Source organism: Odocoileus virginianus, chromosome 15 (assembly GCF_023699985.2).
Source record: "Odocoileus virginianus isolate 20LAN1187 ecotype Illinois chromosome 15, Ovbor_1.2, whole genome shotgun sequence".
Classification (NCBI taxonomy): Eukaryota; Metazoa; Chordata; class Mammalia; order Artiodactyla; family Cervidae; genus Odocoileus; species Odocoileus virginianus.
Genome location: NC_069688.1, coordinates 61,285,626 through 61,311,493, shown reverse-complemented (window position 1 = coordinate 61,311,493; position 25,868 = coordinate 61,285,626). Strand labels below are relative to the sequence as shown.

The 25,868-nt window shown below is 41.2% G+C and overlaps 2 long non-coding RNA genes across 3 annotated transcripts; one reads left to right on the top strand and one right to left on the bottom strand.

Moving 5' to 3' along the window:
- Positions 1–228: 228 nt before the first annotated feature.
- LOC110143915 (uncharacterized) lies at positions 229–17,655 on the bottom strand. 2 transcript variants are annotated; one of them, XR_011491547.1, is made up of 4 exons: positions 17,415–17,655; positions 11,271–11,402; positions 10,449–10,610; positions 229–567 (listed from the first exon to the last, which is right to left on the bottom strand). It is a non-coding gene; the product is annotated as an uncharacterized lncRNA (long non-coding RNA). The 2 variants fall into 2 exon arrangements; XR_011491548.1 differs by lacking the exon at positions 10,449–10,610.
- On the top strand, positions 12,667–13,427 carry LOC110143914 (uncharacterized). Its single transcript, XR_011491546.1, has 2 exons — positions 12,667–12,960; positions 13,054–13,427. It is a non-coding gene; the product is annotated as an uncharacterized lncRNA (long non-coding RNA).
- Positions 17,656–25,868: the final 8,213 nt, after the last annotated feature.

Genomic DNA, 25,868 nt, shown 5'->3' with positions numbered 1-25,868 from the left:
GTTTTTCTTCTTATTTAACTAAATATCAGTTGCCATGTTTAAGAGAAAGTAGAGTTTCAATAATATTAACTACGCATTCTTGCAATCATCCTCACTGTTTTCTCATAGCAAGCAACGGCTCACCGGTTGTCTTCATATGTAGGAATCAAGATATCCATTTCATCTTAAGGCTGAGATATGAAACAGAAGGAAGCACTCTGAAGTAATTAATTCTCACGGGATCTGAAATCTAACATATTAACTTGAATTTTATTTGCAAACATCTCATTACCTCTCGCCAACCAACCTGCTAAAGACAGATGCTGCTGCTTCTTTAAAATACTAGAAATCTCATGCTCCCAGAGAAGCTTTTCACATGAGTGTATAAGATGCATAATCTGCACTTTTCAGTCTCCTTTGCAGACACCACCACTTAGAACTTCACATTATCATGTTGCTACTGGGACAGATAGAAGTATCTTCTGTCTGCTCATGGTGTATTAACACATTCTCACTGTACCAGCAGCTCCTTTAAAATGTGTGTCCTATACACATGAATATCCCCCAGAGGCCATGGGCTTCAGTTATCTATAAAATAAACATAGACAAAATTAAACAGCAGAATACAAGCAAGCATGTGTGCTGGTAGGATGATATAGACGCCAAGCAAAAAGGGAAAAAGATAAGAAGCCAAAATCCTAATGACCATCTCATTCTAACAAAGCCAGTTAAAAAGATGTTGTAGCCATTTTCTTCCTTTTCATTCACTTGTTGACTGAACTAAGGTCACATTGAAAGATACTAGTTTGCATGGGATAGCACTTAACCCATCCTTACCTCGCCCCCTCACAAATAAATCCAGAGTGACAAGGGTTCCAATAAAATTAAATGCAGGAAAAAAAATAAAGATACTGACTTGTCTTGACTATGGTTTACTCATAATACTCTAAAAATTTATTCAGTTCAGTCACTCAGTTGTGTCCGACTCTTTGCGACCACATGGACTACAGCACACCAGTCTTCCTTGTCCACCACCAACTCCTGAAACTTACTCAAACTCATGTCCATTGAGTCGGTGATGCCATCCAGCCATCTCATCCTCTGTCGTCCCCTTCTCCTCCTGCCTTCAATCTTTCCCAGCATCAGGGTCTTTTCCAATGAGTCAGTTCTTTGCATCAGGTGGCCAAAGTATTGGAGTTTCAGCTTCAGCATCAGTCCTTTCAATGAATATCCAGGACTGATTTCCTTTAGGATGGACTGGTTGGATCTCCTTGCAGTCCAAGGGACTCTCAAGAGTCTTCTCCAACACCACAGTTCAAAAGCATCAATTCTTTGGCACTCAGCTTTCTTTATAGTCCAACTCTCACATCCATACATGACTACTGGAAAAATCAGAGCTTTGACTAGACAGACCTTTGTTGGCAAAGTACTGTCTCTGCTTTTTAATATGTTGTCAAGGTTGGTCATAACTTTTCTTCCGTGGGCCAAGTATCTTTTAATTTCATGGCTGCAGTCACCATTACTAAATGATTAATTGAAGAAGTAGCGAGTCAGCAAACCTGGGGAAATTATTTTAACTTCTCTAGGACTGCAAGGAGATCCAATCAGTCCATCCTAAAGGAAATCAGTGCTGAATATTCATTGGAAGGACTGATGCTGAAGCTGAAACTCCAATACTTTGGTCACCTGATGCAAAGAACTGACTCATTTGAAAAGACCCTGATGCTGGGAAAGATTGAAGGCGGGAAGAAAAGGGGACGACAGAGGACGAGATGGTTGGATAGCATCACTGACTCAAAGGACATGAGTTTCAGTAAGTAAGCCTGGCGTGCTACAGTCTATGGGGTTGCAAAGAGCTGGACAAAGAGTGATTGAACTGAACTGAGGACTCAGATTTCACAGAACACATAGCCTGAATTTAGTCCTACTAAGTTATTTTCCATTTCTTGAAGGGACCACTTCCACTAAATATTTTTTCAGTCCCCACATCTATTGCCTGGCACTTAGTAGGTTCTCAGCAGATATTGTTTTTTAGGGTTTTAGGAAAATCTGCTATAGTCAATAACTGGGAAAGAGAGCAAATACAGCTGCTCATTTGCTATATTCTGCCTTGATCTCTCACTACACAATTAGTTATGCCTGTATGATCATACAAGCGCTGAGAAAATAAATCACTTCCAAGAATTTATTAGAGCGAGAGAGACTTTGCCTTGGGAGAGAACAGAGCCTCGCAGCAATGTCCTGACTGTTAATGCAGTATACTATTATTTTGTTCCTGGGTGGATTTAATTTTTACAATTAAAATAAAAGATTAGTCCAGAAACTTGAAACAGACCAAACTAAAAAATAAATTATCAGGCAAAGAATAACTATTACTGTATTATTGCTTTCATTTATGTTTCTGCCTTTCTACCAAACTATAAGCTTCTTGAGAGTAAGAACTATATCTTACCCACCTCCATATTCAGGGATGCTATTCAGTGTATTTTACAACCAGTAAGGGAGAGACTTTGACCAGTCAGAACAAGTGCTGACTATAAACCACCAACGTGGTCAGAGTTTTCTGCCGATTAAATATTAGCCCTAGTTATTCCTGGTGCCAACTGATACAGTGCCTAGAGAAATACTGGATGCTCAATAAATGTTTAGTGAGTTGACAAAGACAGGAATGAATGAGCGCATGAATGCCACAAGCCAGCCATCCCACCAAAGCCCAGCTCTCCCAGGATTGTCCTACTATCACTCTTTAAATTCCTTTGAACCCAAAGGCCCCACGCAGTGCAGAGAAGGGGGCTGCAGGTATTGCGGAAATCACGTGACTTAGGTTTCCTTGGAATTGCTGGGGCAGTTGGGTTCAGTTAGCCCAGGGTTTTGTGATAGTCCTACGACCTTGGGTATTTTTAAGAACATAATCTCCATCGTGAACATAGAAAGCACAACAGTGAGCTTTGTGGTTCCAGAAAATAGGATTGTCTCAGCGATTTCTATACAGCCATGCCTAATTTGGATACAGAAATGACTGATTTGCAAGAGGCTTCTCATAGTTATTTTATGTTAAAACAAAATTCTACTGGAACTATTTTTTATCTTCCCATTCTATAATTTTGAATAAGTACCTTTTAATTATTGAAAGTAATAACTTCCCATGAAAGTGTATTTTTAAAATAAACTGTTGGGTTGAAGTTAGAGTGTACCAGGACTGTCCTAAATACTTTATATATGTATCAACTTATTCAATGAGAAACCCGCATGCAGGTCAAGAAACAACAGTTAGAACCAGACATGGAACAACAGACTGGTTCCAAATTGGGAAAGGAGTACATCAAGGCTGTATATTGTCACCCTGCTTATTAAACTTATATGCAGAGTACATCATGAGAAATTCTGGGCTGGAGGAAGCACAAGCTGGAATCAAGATCCGGGAGAAATATCAATAACCTCAGATATGCAGATGACACCACCCTTAAGGCAGAAAGTGAAGAAGAACTAAAGAGCCTCTTGATGAAAGTGAAAGAGGAGAGTGAGAAAGTTGGCTTAAAACTCAACATTCAGAAAACAAAGATGATGGCATCTGGTCTCATCATTTCATGGCAAATAGATGGGAAAACAATGGAAACAGTGACAGACTTTATATTCTTGGGCTCCAAAATCACTGTGGATGGTGACCACAGCCATGAAATTAGAGCTTGCTCCTTGAAAGAAAAGCTATGATGAACCTAGACAGTATATTAAAAAGCAGAGACATCACTTTGCCAACAAATGTCCATGTGGTCACGGCTATGATAGTTTTGTTCAGTCTTGCCTACAAATGTCCATATATTCAAGGCTATGGTCTTTCTGATAGTCATGTTCAGATGTGAGAGTTGGACCATGAAGAAGGCTGAGTGCCCAAGAATTGATTCTTTAGAATTGTGATGCTGGAGAAGACTTGAGAGTCCTGTGGACAGTGAGGAGATCAAACCAGTCGATCCTAAAGGAAATCAACCCTAAATATTTACTGGAAGGACTGATGCTGAAACTAAACCTCCAATACTTTGGTCACCTGATGCGAAGAGGTGACTCATTGGAAAATACCCTAGTGCTGGTTGAGGGCAGGCAGAGAAGGGGACGACAGAGGATGAGTTGGTTGAATGGCATCACTGATCCAATGGACATAAGTTTGAGCAAAGTCTAGTAGATAGTAAAGGACAGGGAAGACTGGCGTGCTGCAGTGCCTGGGGTCATAAAGAGTTGGACATGACTGAGCTACTGAAAGACAATAAACTTATTCAATGAAGGCTGGTAAATGTTAAACAATCCCCTCTGAGTAGAAGAGGTGGTTTAAGCACTGATTTGTAGAGTCTTCCAATTTCTGTTCCTCTCACCCTGGAGGATATTAGGCTACCAGAGTGATTTCACTGAGTGTGGAGCTGGAAAGAGGAGGAGTCGTGACTACCCAGAGCTCTGCCGTCAGCTCTAGCACACAGCTTGTTCTGACACCTCATGTCCTCAAGACTGATAAGTAGGATCTGAAAAAGGGATTTAGAGTCAACTTGCATTGCATCCACATTTCCAAACATGAAAATATAGGCCCGCATGTTGATTACTATTGACAAAGTCATGATTACATTAGCAATCAAGAGCTGTCTATGGGACCTGGCTCAGACACTAAAGAATCCACCTGCAATGCGGGAGACCTGGGTCCCTGGGTTGGGAAGATTTCCCTGGAGGAAGGCATGGCGACCCACTCCAGTATTAGCTTGGAAAATCCCCATGGACAGAGAAGCCTGGTGTACTGTAGTCCATGGGGTCGCAAAGAGTTGGAATGACTGAGAGACTAAAAACATGGGACCTGGGTGGATCCCTTGGTGGCTCAGACGGTAAAGAATCTTCCTACAATGTGGGAGACCAGGGTTCAATCCCTGGGTAGGGAAGATCTCCTAGAGAAGGGAATGGCAACCCACACCATGATTCTTGCCTGGAAAATCCCATGGACAGAGGAGCCTGGCAGGTTACAGTCCATGGGATCACAAAGAGCCGGACATGACTGAGCAGCTAACACAGCACATGGGACTTGGATAGACAAGAGGCTGAATTCTAAGCTAACTGGTCAAGTTTCCATTCAAAAACGGTCCAGTTCTGAAAGTAGTGTCTGGCATCTTTGTTTCGAGAAAAGTCTAAATTTCAAGTCTCCTTTTCATATTCATACACCTTTCCTGGCTGTTAGTCTAGGCTTCCCTTCCTTAAGGGTATCTAGATAATCTTGTGACTGCCTTCTGCTTTGTTTATTGCACAGCATATACAAAAAGACAATCAAATTGGGACCAGCATGTCAACCTATTCCACGCCTATGTGACGGTCTATGGGATGGCCCTTGGTGCCAAACTTCACAAGATTGCTGAAGTTTCAATACTTAATTCCTCTGGATATTGAAAAAATTTTCTAGCTTCCTAGGTCTAATACCACAAAACCTCCTAAGCAAATAATTTTCATATATATGTTAGGTAAAGTCTATTTATAGAATGCTGAGTCTAAGTCATTGAAATCAAAATTTTTAAAGCCTTATTATCAAAAGTGGAGTTAAGAAACCCTATAATCCTCCTTCATGTATTTAACAGTTTTACCCATGTTTGAAGCTTATATCATAGAAATTCTTCCATACAGCGAAATTTTAGTTGTAAAATCTGCTAAAATCAAAAATAAAGCTATTAGAAATAACTTCGTGAATAAGAAACTTTACTTCTCTTGTGTTTGCCTTTTAAAATAGTAAAATCATTTACGAAATTCTTTCTGTGCTGTTCTGGCTCTCAAGTGATTTTTTATTATTCTTTGGGGTACTCAGAAAAGCAACTCTTTTGGAAAGGCCCAAGTTACCAAGCATAGAATCGTACTAGATTTAGCACAGCTTTGAATACCGATGGTGGGGTGTGAAGTTCATCATGCTTTCGAACCACTACAGTGAACTTGCTGGTCATCAGCTCTGCAGAAGGCAATCTGCTCAGCTGACTGCTCAGTCAGAATACTGTTTCCTTTGTCAGACAACGTAGAGAGGATAGTTGCTTTATCCATGAAATATATATTTAGTATAAATAGCAAGCATAACTTTGCATCTCTGAGCAGATGAAAAATGATCTATTTACTCTGAGAATATCAAGCCAGCGATCTTACAGATCTCAATGAAAAGGGCAAGAAAAAGGATTTGAAACACTCCCTGATGACCAGGCTCATAGAAGGTGTCAGCTGAATCATCTCCTATCCCACACCCCTCCCCTCACTGTCAGACCTAATCCTCCTCTTCCCCTCCTTCTCTCTGGAGGCTGCAGCAAAGATAACTTAGCTGCCCTTGCACAAAACCGAGACATTGCCCCTTCTCCCATTTCAGGAGCATGACTGCATAATCCTTCACCAGCACCCACCCTCCCTCACGTGGCAGAGCCAGAGAAGCTGCTGTGCCCTTCACTTGGAGACCTTCCCCACTTCCCCAAGCCCTGGAACTCTTTGGCTTCTGGACAGTTATTCATTGATTTCTTGATGGTTTGTGAAGACAGTTTGTCTTCACAGAAGACATTTATCCAAAAAAAAAAAAAAAAAAAATCAACAAGGGTGAAGAGATACCTCAAAATATATTGAAAATACATTAAGAACTTAGGGAGTTGCTTTATCTCAGGACACTGAAATTAGTTTCTGAGCTGCATCCCTGTCTGACCTCAGGGAGTTAAGGTCTACAAGCAGGATTAGACAGACACAGGCAGAGAGAGATCAGACGTGCTCGGGGACAAAAATAAGCAAAGGAAACAGGGCTATGCTTCCAGGCAGGGATTAATTTAATTTTCTGGGAGGGAGGAAGGGATTGGTTAAGGGCTTAAACCCATGGGGGTGTCTCAGATGCTGATGAAGTTTGACACTTCGCATTGTTTTTTGGTTTTTTTGGTCTTTTTTGACAGATCCACAAAGATGAACAGAAAAATGACTCATTATCTCTTCTGGGAAGGAAAGACTATAGGGGTTTATTTTAATAATTTAAATCCTCTTTTCATAAAGTACTCTTTACACAGACTATACCTTTTAAGCTCATTGTTAGGGAGAAGCTGATATTCGGTGTGACTTCAGCTCAGGAACTCAATAATTAATCCCTTAGAGACAATAGAATGTTTAACCACTGGATGTTTACTTGAGACATTGCTAATGAAAAATATTCTAAGCCTCCCAATTTTACAATTTACACGTGGAATGAGAGAATGTTCAATTAGGGGAAGATACTGAAATACTGAATAATAGAAATGGGGATTTGCTTATGAATAGGATAAACTCTAAGCTGTGAGGACCTGGAGTGAAGTTTGGGGGTCATGGCGGAGGACACTAACAGGGGCATTTAGGAAAGCCAGCTCTCAGGAAGGGCTCTGGGCAAAGGCCGGGCGGTGGAAGGTCTTCTCTGGGCCTTCTCCGGCCAGCTGTGACCTTCATCACAGGGACTGGCTCCGTTTCTACAGGTGGAGGGGAGGAGGGAGGCAGTGTGAGAAGCCAGAGGAGCTGCGGTGGTTAAAGGGCTTTATCCAAACATTCTAGAACTAAGTGGTATCCCCACAACCCCAAGCACCTGAAAGAAGGTTTCTATCTGTGCAGGAACTCAGAGTTTTTAAAGTGAAGCCGCTCAGTCGTGTCCGACTCTCTGCGACCCCGTGGACTGTAGCCCACCAGGCTCCTCTGTCCATGGGATTCTCCAGGCAAGAATCCTGGAGTGGGTTGCCATTTCCTTCTCCAGGGGATCTTCCCGACCCAGGGATTGAACCTAGGTCTCCCACATTGCAGGCAGATGTTTTAATCTCTGAGCCACCAGGGAAGCCCAAACAAGATCCTAAATACACACACACACACACATAGATGGGTAGGAAATTCTCTTTTCTGTCAAGGCTAAATTAGAAATGCTTATTAAGCAATTCAGACAAAGAATACAAAGAGAAGGAAAGTGAATGACAGATCACAAGGACTTACTAATTCAACTACAGGGGCTCCGTCTAACTCCCTAATTTAAATGACAGTGTATTTTCCCTTGACACTCTCAGTCAGACACACCACTACTTAACTATAGCTAAGTGATGCTTCCATGGTCACAGGAAGGGCAGTCCCTGCTTCTCAGAGACCATCCACCCCTGAGCACCGCCCCCAGCGCTGTGGCTTTATGAGGAGTACAATGGAAGACGCTCAAACCGTGTGTTCTCCCAACAGTCACATAGCTTGCCCAGTGGCTTTGTATCCTGCAAGGAAAAGTAGTAACTGTTCTCAAAAGTGACTTGGCAAGCAGGTAACGCAGGGAAATCCCTGGAGAAGGAGAACCGGGCAGGGCTTTCTTGACATAAGAGAAACCATTTTTCGTCTGAGCCATTGTGTGATCTAAGTTTGGCCACAATGCTCATCCTTGAACAGGTCTCAATAATTAATAATCTTATGGCAGCAGGAGAATGCAGAAACAAACAACTGTTATCAGGCAAGAAAAGTAACCACAGCAAAAATAATATGTCAGTTGGCAAGACTCCCAGTTCTGTTTCCATGGTAAAGATTAGCCCGAAGCTCTCAACCACTAAATTAACTGAAACATACTGCAGCCATGAAACTAAAAGACGCTTGCTCCTGGAAGGAAAGTTATGACCAACCTAGACAGCATGTTAAAAGCAGAGACATTACCTTGCCGACAAAGGTCCATCTAGTCAAGGCTATGGTTTTTCCAGTGTTCATGTATGGATGTGAGAGTTGGACCATAAAGAAAGCTGAGCACCGAAGAATTGATGCTTTTGAACTGTGGTGTTAGAGAAGACTCTTGAGAGACCCTTGGACTGCAAGGAGATCCAACCAGTTCATCCTAAAGGAAATCAGTCCTGAATATTCATTGGAAGGACTGATGCTGAAGCTGAAACTCCAATACTTTGGCCACCTCATGCAAAGAGCTGACTCATTGGAAATGACCCTGATGCTGGGAAAGACTGAAGGCAGGAGGAGAAGGGGACAACAGAGGATAAGATGGCTGGATGGCATCACCGACTCGATGGACATGAGTCTGAGCACGCCTGGGAGTTGGTGATGGACAGGGAGGCCTGGCGTGCTGCAGTCCATGGGGTCGCAAAGAGTCAGCCACGACTGAGCAACTGAACTGAAGGGATGATATGTTGCTCTTTTCTGATGCTCATCACTTCAGTCAACTAAAACTTGGGCTCTGTCAACAGTCCAAGCTCCTTCATAAGATACTGCTTTGGGAAAGGCCCCTGGTATTCTCCTTACTTGCCCCAAGTGCTAAATCCTTCCTTCTCCCGCTCTTTGGCCTAGTTGTGCCTTTTGGCTCAACACCTACCAAGAGGCAGTTTTCAGGCAACATCTTTATAGGTAGGTGCTGCATGCAGCTGTCCGCTCTGGTTCAAGGCTCCTTACTCCATCAAGTTTTGTTCATTTGTTTCTTTTTCAAATAGCTTTATTGAAGCACAGTTTATATACAGTAAACTGTACATATCTAAAATGTACACTTTGATATGTTTTGGCATACATGTACAATCACAAAACCGTCATTACAATCAAGACACCAAATATGTCCATCATCCCCAGAGTCTCCTTGTGCCATTTTGAAACCCCTACCTCCTGTCCCTTCCCAGTACCTCAAATTTACTTTGCACTTTCTAAAGTTTTACATAAATACCATCATATGATATATACCCTTTTGGTCTAACTCCTTTCACTCGGCATGTTTTTTTTATTCATTTATACAATTATATGTATCAATAGCTCAATCCTTTTTATTACTCAATTAAGTTTTTCCTACACAACCTCCAAAAACTTCTAATCCCACCATGAAACTCCGCTTTGGGTCAAGAAAAGTTTTTCATGTTTAACTTGCCACACTTAAAAAGGCAAACCTCTACCCAAAATGTGTCAAGTTGGCAGCTTCATTGAGAGGCTGGTGGCAGCCAGCTGTGAATTTGATGCAAGTAGAAGGGCTCCAAGGGAAAAACAGAAACAGGGATGAGGGCAGCGGGACTCACCAGAGAGAAATGTTGAGTTTCTGCTGCTCCAGTGATGCCCACACTCAGCCTATCTCCTATGGCTACTCGAATTACGTTCCCTATTTTCAGTAACTGAATAATTACCTTTCCTTATTTCTCAGTTTCACTGCCAGCCAGCCTCACTCAAGTGCCAGGGCTGGGGTTCTCTCTGACACATTCCCATCCCCTTTTGAGTACTGAGGATAACTATTCTGTCACCCAGAGCTTAAGCCTGTCCTGGACTGCTGAGAGTTCACGGGCATCAGAGAGTCTCCGGCATCAGTTGGGCTCAACGTTTGGCAGTTTCCCCAAAGCAAGGAGTTCTGCTTCCCTCAAGAGACAGCCGGCACCTCTCAGCCCGTGTGGTTCTCGGCAGTTTCACACCCCAGCTCCACACCTGGGGTCCGGCCAGCTCCCACCCTCCCGTCTCCCCTCCGTCCAGTCTCCTGGAAGTGAAGTTCCTACCTCCTGCTCGCCCTCCGTCATTTCTGCCTCTTTCTAAAAACTCCGATTCTGATCTCAAGGGGTTGGAGGACAGCGTGGGTAGAGTGCTTGCTTCTTCCATGTCTTTCCAAATCTATTGTTAATTCACACCATCTGGGGCTGGTTTACTTCACATATTTCTTTCTGGTGATTAACAAGAGTGTGACTTGGATCATTTTTTTTTTAAATAATAAAGATGGACGAACTATTAATCTTTTGGTCCTAGTAAAACAATCTTATTCTTGGATTCATGTGGAAGAAAGATCATGCATAAATAAGTGGGGAAAAGTAAAACACAAAAATGAATATTTCAAGATACTGTTTTACTACATGTATTTAAATAATTTACATGTATTTGCAATCCCTTAATGTATTTAGAAACATTTTAAAACAGAATTTAGTAAAATATCTCCAAGTCTTAGAAATACCTACAATATAACAGTAAAATTTACCTGTCCAAGATATGCTTTTTGACCCCAGACAGCCTCCTTAACTATGGCTAAATGGAAAGATTATTCTGCAGCCCTTTATGAAGATGAACACTTTTTAAAATTTTTTTAAATTGATATCCTCATTATCCAAAACTATTTACCAAATATATGTAGCACGTCTGCTATTTTGAGCAAGTGAAGTCAAGCTGGGATGAATGTGCATGAGGCCCTGAGGACCACCTCAAGACAAGCACCTTCCTTTGATGGGAACATTTTTGATCCCTCAGCAAAGCAAGAGGCTTGGCAGGGAAAAGGAAAGAGCCATCCTGTACAAAGAAAGAGCTTGCAGGTAAAGAAAAATTGTGAAACTTACAGCCAAACTTGTTTCAAAGTTTTCAGAAGGCAGGGCAGCTCTCGTGTGTCCTTGATGAGTGACAGGCTTCCCTCCACCAGCACATGGGATCTGGCGCTTCCCTGAGACCACACAGGCAAAGGTCTGCTTGTCCTGGAAACCATCAAGAAAGCCATGCCAGCAGATTTGATCAGAGGGGTCAGGGGAGTGGCAATTTCACCTAGAAATGTAGCCTCACAAGCACATTTGAAGGTTTCAAAGACCATTCATCCATCAAGTGCTAACTCTACAATCAGCTCACCCACAAGCCAGCAGAAAATGGATCTTGCCTCTTTCACTGAATAACCATCCTTTCTTGTCTCAAAAGCACTCAGCTCAATATCCTTTTAGAGGCAAGAGTCCTTTGTTTTCATTTGATGTACATGAGCTGAGCTTATCTTTCACGGGCCAAGAGGAGATTCATAGCCTAGGAATCATAACTGATACCCCCATGTATTTATTTTTTTAATAATTAAATGCCAATGTAACAATTTAGTACCCTTGGCAACTATGACATCTTCAATTTATTTTTTCCTTTTTAAAAAATTTTCATTGAAATATTGTTGACTTACAATGTTGTGTTAGTTTCAGTTGTACAGAAAAGTGATTCAGTTATACATCTATATGTATAGTGTTTTTACATTCTCTTCCATTATAGTTTATTACAAGATATTGAGCATAGTTCCTGTGCTATATAGTAGGTCCTTGTTGTTATCTATTTTATGCATAATAATGTGACTATTTTAACCCCAGATTCCTAATTAATCCTTCCCTCCTATCTTTTTCCTTTTTTAAGCACCTAGATGTTCCTGAGATTCTGAAGACAAAGAAAAAAGAAAAAAGTATGTAAATGATTGTATTTACATGACATCATGGAAAACGCAAAACTACAGGAATGAGGAAACAGATCATGGTTGCCCGGGATTAAGTGTGGAGAGAGGGGTGACTAATAATACAGCAGGAAGGGGTGGTGGAGAGTGTTTAAGCTGTCTTCTCTACACCTCGATTTTGGCGGTAGTCACAAGACTTTACACACGTGTCAAAAATCTTAAAACAGTACATCCCAAAAGGTGAAGTCTTCTGTACATAAATTAAAAAAGAAAGTGCACTGAATCTTATTAACCTGGCTTCTATAAGAAACGGAGTTTGGAAAATGTCTTGCGGTGTCTCACTGTTCCGCTGAACCCAAGGCAGGCAAGGCACGAGCGGGGAAGCTGGAAGAAAACTCGGACATGCTTATCCTCTGCGGCCCGGCCCGGCAGCCAGAGCAGCAGACGCGCGGCATTCCGCCCTGACTGACCCAGCGGACACGGCCGTAAGGCCTCGGTAACGCGGACGCAAGGGCTTCTCAGGGGCAGCTTATACGTGTTTACTCGGCCTGTGGCCGAAAGGGTACATTGCGATGCGCATGTGCAGTGCTATGAGCGCGCTCAGGCGTTACGTAACCACGCATTCACAAAACGTGGGGTCAGAGCGAGAGGGCGACCATCTTGGCCAACTGCTCTTTCCCTACAGGGCAACAGTGGAAAGGACAAAGACTCAACCGCTTTTTTTTCTGTTGACATCTGGGAAAATCATTTACTTCTGTATTACTGTAATTAGAATCATCTTAGTCATCTTCTAAAATTATGCATTATACGGATATTATGGCACATAAAGGATAGCAAGGTAGGTACAACTACAGCCTTATCCAGTGTTAACAGAACCCTTTAAGCGTTATTCCCAGCCCCCATCCAATCTTCTTTACCTTTCTCTTCCTAGGTAGACACTTCTCAGCTAAAGAAGATTTTATTCAAGGGATATATTGTTTTTTTATCCTGAAGCACTTGACGCTTACAAAAAAGTCAGACACCCACCCCATCAGTGGAAACTGATTAATCATCTTCACATATCAAATTGTTTACTGGTAAAGCTGAACTGTCTTTGGAGTTTTTATTCACATCAGTGTCTCCAGAAGCTCTTCAGCCTGCTCATGTGTTAGTAGCCAAAGACCTTTTCTCTTGGGTAGAAACTGCAAATTTGCTAGTTAATTAGCTAATTTGTTTCCATGCTTTATGAGCAGATTCATGCTGCTTGAGTCTCTTCCAGTTTGAACATCTTCCACTTCCCCCGAACCCCAAATAAGATGACTAAAGTCAATTCATTGCCTACATATTTATTTCATGTGGGTGTGTGGGTGTGTGGGTGTGTGTGTGTGTGTGGGTGGGTATGTGTGTTTAATAAAAAAAGAAAAAAAAAAAAAAGACAAGGAATAACACGGTCTGAAATAGTTCTTCTCTAAGGATCTCTAGGAGAGAAATAATACTACTTTTTTTTTTAAGTATAGTAAGTTTCCAGCTGATATGTGAAGACAAGCAATGTTCACTAGATCAGTTTAGGGTGATATCTCTCAACCAATTAAAAGGAGCATTTTTTAGCTCTAAGTTAAGGGATATTCCTATAGGAATATCTAACTTAGAGCTAAAATATGAGTCAATAGAAACAAATAAGTCAATAGAAACAAAATACTTAAAGGTCAGCCAGCTACTATTCCTCCTGGTCTCATCTCTACCCATTTGGCAACCCATTAAAGAAATAACTTCACAGGGAGATGTATAATGGTAGCAATGTATCAGTACCTTTTTACATTCTTGAAACCATAATTTTTCCTTTCACTTTACCCCCGAAACAACATAAAGTCTGAGTGAATATTTAGAGACCTGTTCTTACACAAGTGATCTATTAAGAGAGAAAACTGTTAGGCTTGGAAACAATAGGGTAATTTTGCTTTGGGTTAATACTTGCAGTATCTTAAAAACTATCTGTAAAAACAAATGACCTGATTATCACTAAAACATCCGAGAGACTAATTTGAGTTCTAACAGTCTGTATTCTTTTCTCCAACTTCAGGGCTGGGACTGCATGTCTCCCTGGCCTCTGAATGCGTCACTGTAGCCTTGACTACAAGGGAGCCATTGATTTGAAACACAAAGCAGACCCAGGACCAAGCCTGAAAAACAGACACCCTGCACCTGACTCAAATCTCTCCTGGACCTGGGCAAATGCTTTAGGCTATGCTAAACTCAATCTGACAAGTCCCTCATAGTGAATAATTCCATGAGTTTTAGAATAAGGTTTAAAAAAAAAAAAAAGGTATCAACTTGTAAAAACCTACAATGATGTCAGCATACACATATTCTTTTTGTTGGGTAACCCAGCAGCAGATTAGAGGATATTTAACTAAGCTTCAAAACTCCTTGGCATCTCAATAACCTTTTGAACCAAGATTATTCTAACTGTAAAAAAATACAGTCCAAGCTGATTTTCTACCATCGGTAGCTAAGAAAAATATTTGAATATGTGCTGATGTAATTAAATAGTGAAAAAATTATATGGCAAAGACAGAAAATTAGAAAACAAGCATGATTTTCCACCACCTTCTTCATTTTTTTAAAGTTGGTTTTGCACTGGATTTTTTTCATACTTATGAATTTCTAGGATTTAAAATTGAAAGCATTTGTATCATCTTTTATCAGCAATAAATAGTAATAATCTTCCAAAAATACTATAATCCCCAAAATAATTTCTGATGTGTACAGCTATACTAAGATTATGTTGATATCTGATCAATGTTAAATTCTTCATCCAGTTGTCAAGAATCAATACCCAGAACTTGAGCATGATAGTCTCATAAGGCTATTTTTATGGCAGAAAGCGAAGAAGAACTAAAAAGCCTCTTGATGAAAGTGAAAAAGTTGGCTTAAAACTCAACATTCAGAAAATGAAGATCATGGCATCTGGTCCCATCACTTCATGGCAAATAGATGGGGAAACAATGGAAACAGTGACAGACTTTATTTTGGGGCTCCAAAATCACTGCAGATGGTGACTGAAGCCATGAAATTAAAAGACACTTGCTTCTTGGAAGAAAAGTTATGACCAACCTAGACAACATATTAAAAACAGAGACATTACTTTACCAACAAAGTTCCATCTAGTCAAAGCTACGGCTTTTCCAGTAGTCATGTATGGATGTGAGAGTTGGTCTATAAAGAAAGCTGAGCGCCGAAGAATTGATGCTTTTGAGCTGTGCTGGAAAAGACTCTTGAGAGTCCCTTGGACTGCAACGAGATCCAACCAGTCCATCCTAAAGGAAATCAATCCTGAATATTCATTGGAAGGACTGATACTGAAGCTAAAACTCCAATACTTTGGCCACCTGATGTGAAGAACTGACTCCCTGGAAACGACTCTGATGCTGGGAAAGATTGAATGCGGAAGGAGAAGGGGATGACAGAATGAGATGGTTGGATGGCATCACCAACTCAATGGACATGAGTTTGTGCAAACTCTGGGAGCTGGTGATAGACAGGGAGGCCTGGCTTGCTGCAGTCCGTGAGATTGAAAAGAGCTGGACGCGACTGAGCAACTGAACTGAACTGAACTGATGATTAATACATGTTGTTAATATTAAATATACATTTTAGGGTTAAATCTTAATTTTCTTTAATCTCTTGGTGAAAGAATAATACACAGAACATAAACCACTGTTATTTGGCAAAGTCTTCATAGTCTAGCTTCAGAAAACAGATGGAGACAAAAATATAATTCAATAAAGCATCAACTTGCACCTTCGATGACTCACAAAATAAGTCCAAATGCTTTTGCCTGGCATTCAAGGCCACCAACGTTTGCACCCTGCTTCCTCATCACAACTACTCCATTATGCACTTTCAAATATAAAATGCCCGAGCAAAAAAAAAATTGCTTATTTTTTAAAATTCAGCACTCATTCATTTTTTTTGTTATAAAATCCAGGCACTTTTTCAGCACTGGAAATAGATCAGTGAACAAAACAGATAAAAATGCGTACTACTATGGACATCACATTCTAATGGAGAGAGAATCAGTTCAGTTCCTTTCAGTCATTTGGTAGTGTCCGACTTTTTGTGACCCCATGGAGTGCAGCACGCCAGGCTTCCCTGTCCATCACCAACTCCCAGAGCTTACTCAAACTCATGTCCATCATGTTGGTGATGCCATCCAACCATCTCATCCTCTGTCATTCCCTTCTCCTCAAGGAGAGAGAATGGCAATAAATAAATGATCAATTCATAACATTCTTTTTTCACATTTTTCACCTGTAGCTACCATTAAAAGATAATTATTCCTCAAAATAAAAACTTTTATATTGATATAAAATAAACACATGTTAAATATTTTATTTAGCTAAATAAATGAAGGTACCATGTAGATGTTATAGAAGAAACCAAAAAGCAGACTTATTTACAAATCAGAAATATTGAATGTGCAAATGGGAGCAAACCTGGTTTTTCCAAAAGGGGCTGAGAGGTAGGAACGTCAAGTGGACCTCTAAGAAAAGACATAATGTGCATGGCTGCAGATAAGAGTTACTTTGCACGTTAGCAGGTTGAATGGTAGTCCTCAAAAAGATGTGTCCCTGTATTAGCTCCTAGAAACTGTAAATGTTAATTTATTTGGAAAGAGGGTCTTTGCAGATATAATTAAGGATCTTGACATGAAGAGATCATCCGGGATTATCAGGGTGTGGCCTCAGTCCAGTAATGTATTCTTAAGAGCCACACAGAGAGCGGCAGTCTGAAGGGGAGGAGGCAGTGAGACATCGGAGGCAGGAGGACCTGGAGCCGCCAACCTCAGAGAGACAAGGGGCAGAATCTCCCGATGGGGGCCTTCGAAGGGAGAGGGCCCAGCGGCACCTTGGTTTCAGGTCTCTGGCCTCCAAAATTACTGGAGAATAAATTTCTATTGTTTTATGCTACCAAGTTTGTGGCAATTTTTAAGGCAGCCTCAGGAAACTAACGTACATTGTGATCAGTTACCTCCAATTTACAAAGTTGTAAAACAGGTCTCAGAATCAGATAACTGAAAGGATCTTTCTCCAGAGCTTAGCTCTCCACTGAAGCACAATTTTGGCAGACAAACTTTGCCCTGAAATAGCCTTCCCATGCTTTCTCTGCCCATCAGAACCCTGTTCATCTTTAGAAGCTAAGTTCAAATGCCATCATTTGTTTCTTAATGAGTGTCCATTGAATATTTTAAAATCCACCTAACTAGAATGGACCGCTCTGCTAATAACTCCTTTGACCCTTAAGCGGGCCGCCTTACCTGTATTTCTCAGGTACTGTAGTGTCCTAGCAGGGCACCGTGTACACGGCCGGCTCTCGCTACTTGTTTGAAGAAATGGAGCTGAGCTGGGGAGCGCTTGGCCTCTGGCGGTCAAAAGGAAAACTGGATCCCTTCCAGCAGTTACTGACCGGTCTTTGTCCAGGCTTGTCCTGTCCACACTTAATGTTACAGAGTCTCATATCCAAAGCCTCTGACTACATAATTGTGCATGTAGTCAGTGTATCCGAATCTAACAAGAGGCTTGGTCCTTTGAGAAAGTCAGCACCTAAGGCATGGGGTTGGAGGGGTGACATAACAATAGCTTTAATGATAAAATAACTTAATAATAACTTTCCCTTTATCTCACTGAGGAGTCACTTAAAGCAGATTTAATGAGACTGCATTTTATATACATATATATGTGTGTGTGTGTGTGTGTGTGTGTGTGTGTGTGTATGATTGAAACTCACTTGCAGACACAGTTCAGATTGTTTTCCTAGGAAACACTTTCAAACCTCTGTATAACAGTAGTCCCAAAGAGATGTTGCAAGTCTTTGATGCAAAGAGATCAACTGCAACCTGATGCAACTCGGTAGATGCAAAGAGTAGTTGCAAATATCCAACAGATACTCCCCAGTCTCAGTCCCTTTCAACTGGCCCCGCTCCCGCTCTCATATAGAAAATGGACTTCTCCTCATGGGACACTTACAGAAATTAAGATTATGTGACGTCTCATAGATCAATGGAACAGAATAGACACCCCAGAAATAAAAGCATGCACCCAGCTGATTAATCTGTGGTAGAGGAGGCTAGACTATACAACAGAGAAAAGACAGCCTCTTTAGCAAGTGGTGTTGAGACAGCCACATGTAAATCAATGAAATTAGAGCACTCCTTCACCCCACACACAAAACAAACTCAAAACGGCTTAATGACTTAAGTACAAGACAGGACACCATAAAACTCCCAGGAGAGAATAAAGGGAAAACATTCTCTGATATAAACTGCAGGAATGCTTCCTTAGATCAGTCTATCAAGGTAAAAGAAATAAAAGCAAAAATAAACACATGGAACCTCATTAAACTTAAAAGCTTTTGCACAGCAAAGGAAACTGTCAACAAAACAAAGACAACCTACAGAATGGGAGGATAATGTTTTCAAATGATGGAACTGACAACAGGATAATATCCAAAATATAAACAGTTCTTGCAACTCAATCTCAAAAAAACCAAACAAAGCAAACAATCCAATCAGAAACTGTGCAGAAGATTTGAACAGACATTTTTCCAAAGAATACATACAGACTACTAACAAGTACCTGAAAAAAAGCTCAATGTTGTTAATTATTAGAGAAATGCTAATAAAAACCACAATGAAATATCGCCTCACACCTGTCAGAATGGCTATCAGCAAAAAGTCTATAAAAAACAAATGTTGTTAATAGGACGTGGAGAAAAACAAACCCTCCTACCCTGTAGATGGGGTGTAAATTGGTGCAGCCACTATGGAGGACATTAAAGAGGTTCCTTAGACACTAAAAGTAGAGATACTATATGATCCAGCAATCCCACACTGGGGTATGTATCTATAAAAAACAAAAACACTAATTTGAAAAGATACACACAACCCAAAGTTCATAGCAGCACTACTTTCAGTAGTCAAGATATGGGAGCAACCCTACTGCCCATCAACAGATGGCTGTATGAAGATGCATAAATATATGGGCTCCCCAGGTCGTGCTCCTGGTAAAGCATCCACCTGGCAATGCAGCAGACAGTGGCTGCAATCACCATCTGCAGGGATTCTGGAGCCAAAAAATAAAGTCTGACACTGTTTCCACTGCTTCCCCATCCACTTGCCATGAAGTGATGGGACCAGATGCCATGATCTTAGTTTTCTGAATGTTGAGCTTTAAGCCAACTTTTTCACTCTCCTCCTTCACTTTCATCAAGAGGCTCTTTACTTCCTCTTCGCTTTCTGCTATAAGGGTGGTGTCATCTGCATATCTGAGGCTATTGATATTTCTCCCGGCAATCTTGATGCCAGCTTGTGCTTCATCTAGCCCAGTGTTTCTCATAATGTACTCTGCAAATATGTCAAAAAAAACAGGGTGACAATATACAGCCTGACGCATTCCTTTCCTGATTTGGAACCAGTCTGTTGTTCCATGTCCAGTTCTAACTGTTGCTTCCTGAGCTGCATACAGGTTTCTCAAGAGGTAGGTCAGGTGGTCTGATATTCCCATCTCTTGAATTTTCCACAGTCTATTGTGATCCACACAGTCAAAGGCTTTGACATAGTCAGTAAAGCAGAAATAGGCGTTTTTCTGGAACTCTCTTGCTTTTTCAATGATCCAGCAGATGTTGGCAATTTGATCCCTGGTTCCTCTGCCTTTTCTAAATCCAGCTTGAACATCTGGAAGTTCACAGTTCATGTACTATTGAAGGCTGGCTTGGGAGTTTTGAACATTACTAGCGTGTGAGATGACTGCAATTGTGTGGTAGTTGGAGGATTCTTTGGCATTGCTTTTCTTTGGGATTGGAATGAAAACTGACCTTTTCCAGTCCTGTGGCCACTGCTGAGTTTTCCAAATTTGCTGGCATATTGAGTGCAGCACTTTCACAGCATCATCTTTCAGGATTGGAAATATCTCAACTGGAATTCCATTACCTCCACTACCTTTGTTCATAGTGATGCTTCCTAAGGCCCACTTGACTTCACATTCCAGGATGTCTGGCTCTAGGTGAGTGATCACACTATCATGATTATCTGGGTTGTGAAGATCTTTTTTGTATAGTTCTTCTGTGTATTCTTGCCACCTCTTCTTAATATCTTCTGCTTCTGTTAGGTCCATACCATTTCTGTCCTTTATTGAGCCCATCTTTGCTTGAAATGTTCCCTTGGTATCTCTAATTTTCTTGAAGAGATCTCTAATCTTTCCCATTCTATTGTTTTCCTCTATTTCTTTGCATTGATTGCTGAGGAAGGCTTTCTTATCTCTCCTGGCTATTCTTTGGAACTCTGCATTCAAATGGGAATATCTTTCCTTTTCTCCTTTGCCTTTTGCCTCTCTTCTTTTCCCAGCTATTTGTAAGGCCTCCTCAGACAAACATTTTGCCTTTTTGCATTTCTTTTTCTTAGGGATGGTATTGATCACTGCCTCCTGTACAATGTCACAAACCTCCATCGATAGTTCTTCAGGCACTCTCTCTATCAGATCTAATCCCTTGAATCTATTTCTCACTTCCACTGTATAATTGTAAGGGATTTAATTTAGGTCATACCTGAATGGTCTAGTGCTTTTCCCTATTTTCTTCAATTTAAGTCTGAATTTGGCAATAAGAAGTTCATGATCTGAGCCACGGTCAGCTCCTGGTCTTATTTTTGCTGACTGTAGAGAGCTTCTCCATCTTTGGCTGCAAGAATACAATTGATCTGATTTTGGCGTTGCCCATCTGGTGATGTCCATGTGTAGAGTCTTCTCTTGTGTTGTTGGAAGAGGATGTTTGCTATGACCTGTGTGTTCTCTTGGCAAAACTCTACTAGCCTTTGCCCTGCTTCATTTTGTACTCGAGGCCAAATTTTCCTGTTACTCCAGATATCTCTTGAGTTCCTACTTTTGCATTCCAGTCCCCTATAATGAAAAGGACATCTTTTGGGGGTGTTAGTTCTAGAAGGTGTTGTAGGTCTTCATAGCACCATTCAACTTCAGCTTTTTCAGCGTTACTGATCGAGGCATAGACTTGGGTTACTGTGGTATTGAATGGTTTGCCTTGGAGACGAACAGAAATCATTCTGTCATTTAGGACATTGCATCCAAGTACTGCATTTCAGAATCTTTTGTTGACCTTGATGGCTACTCCATTTCTTCTAAGGGATTCTTGCCCACAGTAGTAGATATAATGGTCATCTGAGTTAAATTCACCCATTCCAGTCCACCTTAGTTCACTGATTCCTAAAATGTTGATGTTCACTCTTGCCATCTCCTGTTTGACCACTTCCAATTTGCCTTGATTCATGGACCTAACATTCCAGGTTCCTATGCAATGTTGCTCTTTACAGCATCGGATCTTGCTTCCATCACCGGTCCCATCCACAACTGGGTGTTGTCTTTGCTTTGACTCCGTCTCTTCATTCTTTCTGGAGTTATTTCTCCACTGATCTCCAGTAGCATATTGGGCACCTACCAACCTAGGTAGCTCATCTTTCAGTGTCCTATCTTTTTGCCTCTTCATGCTGTTCATCGGGTTCTCAAAGCTAGAATACTGAAATGGTTTGCCATTCCCTTCTCAAGTGGACGACATTTTATCAGAACTGTCCACCATGACCCGTCTGTCTTAGTTGGCCCTACAGGGCATGGCTCATAGTTTCATTGAGTTAGACAAGGCTGTGGTCTGTGTCATCAGATTGGTTAGTTTTCTGTGGTTGTGGCTTTCAGTCTGTCTGCCCTCTGATGGGGAAGGATAACAGGCTTATGGAAACTTCCTGATGGGAGAGACTGACTGAGGGAGATATTGGGTCTTGTTCTGATGGGCGGGGCCGTGCTCAGTGAATCTTTAGTCCAATTTTCTGTTTATGGGTGCGGCTGTTGTTCCCTCCCTGCTATTTACCTGGAGCCAAGCCATGGTGGGGGTAATGAAGGTAATGGTGAGCTCCTTCAAAAGGTCCCATGCACGCACTGCTACACTCAGTGCCCCCAACCCTGCAGCAGGCCACCACTGACCCACGCCTCTGCCAGAGACTCCTGGGCAAGTCTGGGTCAGTCTCCTATGGGGTCACTGCTCCTTTCTCCTGGGTCCTGGTGCACAAGGTCTGTTGTGCCCTCCAAGAGTCTATTTCCCAGTCCTGTGTAAGTTCTGGCAGCTTTATAGTGGGGTTAATGGTGACCTCCTCCAAGAGGGCTAATGCCATACCCATGTCTGCTGCACCCAGAGCCCCTGCGGCAGTCCACTGCTGACCCACATCTCCACAGGAGATGCTCAAACACAGTTCTGTCTCAGTCTCTGTGGGGTCCCTGGGTCCTGGTGCACACAAGGTTTGTTTGAGCCCTCTGAGCATCTCTGGTGGGAATGGGATTTGATTCTAAATGTCATTCACCCCTCCTACCATCTTGCTGGGGCTTCTCCTTTGCCCATGGATGTGGGGTGTCTCCTCAAAGTTGCTCCAGTGCCACACAGCCACATTTATATAATGGAATATTACTCAACAATAAAAAAGAATGAAATACGGTCATTTGCAGCAACATGGATAAATCTAGAGACTATTATGCATAGCGAAGTCAGACAGAAAGACAAGTACTGTTTGAGATTCCTTATATGTGGAGTCTAAAAAGTAATACAAATGAATCTACATACAAAACAGGAACAGACTCAGAGACAAAGAAAATGATATTATGGTTACCAAAGGGGAGAGAGAAGGGGGAAGGACAAATTAGTGGTGTACGATTAATAGACACAAACTACCATATATAAAATAGATAAGCACTATATATAAAAAGCTGCTGCAGGAGAACATGGCAACCCATTCTAGTATTCTTGCCTCTAGAATCCCATGGATAGAGGATCCTGGTGAGCTACATTCCATGGGGTCACAAAAGAGTCTGACACTACTGAGGCGAATGAGCACAGCACATATATAACAACACCATATAGCACGGGGCATTATATCCATTTTTTAAAAAAATAACCTACAGTGGAATACATGTTGTTGTGGTTTAGTCGCTCAGTAGTGTCTTACTCTTTTGTGATCCCATGGACTGCAGCTTGCCAAGCTTCTCTGTCCATGGGATTTCTCGGGGAAGACTACTAGAGTGGATTGTCATTTCTTTCTCCAGGGGATCTTCGCAACCCAGGGATCAGACTCATGTCTCCTGCACTGCAGACAGATTCTTTACTGCTGCGCCCCCTGGGAAGCCCACAGTGGGATGTAATCTGTGAAATACTGATTCCTTGATTTGCACACCTGTTGCTGTTGTTGTTCAGTCACTAATTTGTCCAGCTCTTTGCAACCTCGTGGACTGCAGCATGCCAGGCTCCCCTGTCCTTCACTGTCTCCTGGAGTTTGCTGAGATTGATGTCTATTGAGTCAGTGATGCTATCTAACCATCTCATCCTCTGCCACCCTCTTTCTCCTTTTGCCTTCAGTCTTTCCCAGCATCAGTGTCTTCATCAGTGAGTTGGCTCTTCACATCAGATGGACAATGTATTGCAGTTTCAACTTCACCATCAGTCCTTCCAATGAATATTCAGAGTTGATTTCCTTTAGGATTGACTGGTTACCTGAAACTAACACAATATGGCAAATCAGCTATACTTCAATTTTTACATTGCATTAACTGTCAAAAAGAAAAAAAAAAGATTAGGTGATATCTGGGGAACATTCTTAGACTTTTCTTTCTAGACTTTCAACAAATGAAACCAAAACCAGTAAATTAGAATTACTGTACAAATAAGATGCACTTCAAAAAAAAAAAAAATACACTTCAAACTAATCTCAGATATTAATTTTACTGGGCCATTATTTTTACTGAAGCAAAACATTATATTTAACCTTCCGGAAAACTCATTTGAACCAGAATTACACATATTATCTTCATTTTACAGCTGAGGAAATTTGAAATTTAGTTCATATACAAGACAGCTTCTCGCCTCCCCAACACTCCTAGTCCCTCTAGGGCAGGTATTCACCTCTCAGTTTCTGATACCTGCAAACGGTAAGCCAAATAGTTGATGATCAAAAAGATTGTTTAACTAAAATAAAAGCTGCATACTGTGTCCCAAAAAAGCATAACTAGGACATAATTCTCCTGACTCATTTATCTACAACAAAAATGTGTCTAACTGAACAGTCTATGATCACATTGCTATGATTAGTATTATAGGAACCATGCTTATCCGCCTCTTACATTTAGATCAGATGTGAGCAGCCCTTCTGCTTTCAAGACCATCCACCACTTCTCTGGTCCACTTACTTTCTTTGTTGTTTAACTTCTTACATTTTCTTTAACCTGGATAAATGTAACTTCTTAATAGGTTCTTTCCAATTTTTGCCTTTTCATACTGCACTTTCATACATCACTTTGTCAACAAAGGTCCATCGAGTCAAAGCTATGGTTTTTCCAGTAGTCATGTATGGCTGTGAGAGTTGGACTCTAAAGAAGGCTGAGTGCCAAAGAATTGACCCTTTTGAACTGTGGTGTTGGAGAAGACTCTTGAAAGTCCCTGGGACAGCAAGGAGAGCAAACCAGTCAATCCTAAAGGAGATCAACCTTGAATATTTATTAGAAGGACTGATGCTGAAGCTAAAACTCCAAAACATGGCCACCTGATGTGAAGAGCCAACTCACTAGAAAAGACCCTGATGCTGGGAAAGATTGAAGGCAGGAGGAGAAGGGGACGACAGAGGATGAGATGGTTGGATGACATTACTGATTCAATGGATGTGAATTTGAGCAAACTCCGGGAGATAGTGAAGGACGGGGAAGACTGGCAAGTTGCAGTCCATGGGGTCGCAAACAGACATGACTCAGTGACTGAGCAACAACAAGATAGGCTCTTTAATTTTTCTCATAGCTGGACTTTCTTTTCTTCTTTGTATGCATATGAACAAAATAAATGAGCTCACTAGCTGTTTCCTTTTCTTCCTTCATGCTAATCCTTTCTCAAACCCCACCTTTCCTTGGAGCCAGCTTGAATCACCTTAAGATTTCCAGGGTCCACTCAACAATACCGAGCATTTTTGCTTTCTGAAGTATGAAGATCTCCTTCCCCTTGAGTGATCCCTGTCCTCTCTCTGCGACTTGCCTGTGTCACGTTTAGATTGTAAACCCAATAGACAAGGAATGTAAGTAACGCTGTGTGTACACAATCCAGCATCAAAATGAAAGTTGTCATTAGCAGCTAGGACTATAACATTCAGAATTTTAATTAACTTGCAGGCAATTGCATTAATACAGCTATAGTAAAACTCTCTTGGAACATATTTGACTCATTTTAATCACCACTGAAGTAATGAGCACAAGTGAAAAGCTGATGCAATGTCAGTGGGCCTTAGGAAAAATTCTCTGGAACAATCTTCAAGGTGTCTGTGTACTTCAGAACATACAGTCTCTTTTGTTGCTAAGCCATTTACATTTCGGAAATGATATTAAGCAGCCAAAGTAATATATTACATATATTCTCGTGTTTTACAGACCACATATTAATGGGTAAATATGCAGGTTTGTTTATAGGTAATTCAACACAGAAATATTATTTTTATTAGTGAGAATTATGGTTTTCCCTCTGTGTGACACTGAAAATCTGAATCTGAAAGCCTAATTATCACTTGCTACCTTCTCTTAATATGAAATAATAAGATAATCATTTGAGACTCATAAACTCTTGATTTTTCATCTTGAAGGGCATGAACAATGTCACAAACTGTCATGAGACAGTTTGTGCTCTGTAGCTAGTG